This window comes from Bactrocera latifrons, unplaced genomic scaffold (assembly GCF_001853355.1).
Source record: "Bactrocera latifrons isolate USDA-ARS-PBARC rearing strain unplaced genomic scaffold, ASM185335v1 scaffold_157, whole genome shotgun sequence".
In the NCBI taxonomy this organism is placed as follows: domain Eukaryota; kingdom Metazoa; phylum Arthropoda; class Insecta; order Diptera; family Tephritidae; genus Bactrocera; species Bactrocera latifrons.
Genome location: NW_017535041.1, coordinates 168,265 through 169,826, shown reverse-complemented (window position 1 = coordinate 169,826; position 1,562 = coordinate 168,265).

The following is a 1,562-nucleotide window of genomic DNA, read 5'->3' as shown; positions in this document are numbered from 1 at the left end:
TACTTGTATTTAAAATTTTCCGCTTAACGGCATTTTGTGCGCGTGGCAATTATCCAAGAAAACACAATTTTTACTCAAGTTATCGCTAGCACAGACGGGCGAACATACAGTAAACAAAACGCTATTCATATTCTTGCATTATTAATAGCTTAGCTAGTTCCAGTTGAATTGATACACAAATTACGGTTTGAGTTATTATTTGCACAGTTGTATGCCGTTAGTTCGGAACAAGTGAGGAAAAATGCTTTTGTTTACTTGTGAAACGAAATCTCATTGTTAACTCCAGAAAAAATTTAACAAATATAATTAAAATTTGGTAACATAAGTTGCGGCCGCTAGTTCTATAWTAATAATATCTGTAATAAATAAGTTATTGGGGTGTGCCAAGCGGCGGCAGGCACAGGAAAACACTTTTACGCGCTGGCTAACGAATAACATTGTGTAACAAAAAAAMCCAGATTGATCATTTATATCGATGATATATGTATGGTAAATCTCCATCTTAAAACATCTTTGAAAAAATTGTATAGACTTTGAATTTTTTGCCATCAAAAATTGTATTGTATAATGGTGCTTTTGTTCTTCATTTTATTACTTTTTCTTCTTCTATTATTATAAGGAAATATTCCAAAAATAAGAAAAAACGTTAACGTCGGTTGCACCGAAGCTAAATACCCTTCACAGGTGCATTTCTGTTAGTAACTATGTGTTCAGTTTGTATGGAAGCTATATGCAATAGTAATCCGATCGGATTGTTACCTTAAAAAATAATCTATACGAAATTTCGTGAATATATCTTGTGAAATGTGAAAGTTTTCCATACAAGAACTTGATTCCGATTTTTCAGTTTGTATGGCAGCTATATGTTATAGTGGTCCGATACCGGTAGTTAAGAAATGATTAGAGACAAAATTTACAACCTTTATTATGAAAAGTGACTCATATATTGGGTGGTCGAAAAAGTCCTTTCGCATTTTGTCAATCGATGATGTACCAGTCGTATATCTTCAATGCTACCAATCACATTGTGTCATATCATATAGTATTTTAAAGACGAGAATTTAAGTTGTTCAAAAATGAGTGAAAATAATGAAGAAATTGGGTATAAGTATTATGAAATGTTTGTATAAAAAAGGGAAGAGTGCTACGCAAGCCACAAATTCGTCTAGCACAACAATAGTTCGCTCGCTTTCATTCTGGAAATTTCGATTTACACTGATGGAATAAAAATTACAAAAAGTGGTCGACCAAAATGAAGCATATTTGTTCTTTGTATAAATATAAAAAAAATAAGTTCAAGTTTGATTAGACGTAGTACGAATGTATGTAGCTCTTATTCTACTGCGAAATTTAACTTATTTTTCCATTTATAATAAAATAAAAAATTATATTGTTTAATCTTTTAGTAATTTTAACAGATAACGCTATAATTGCTTACCGATTGAGTTAAACTCTATCTCCCTCTCTCCCTTCGGCAGACCAAATAAACAATGCTTAGAAGCGCGTATATAAGGGCATGAAAATATGAATAGTTTATAGTTGAAATTTCGACATCCAAGAAA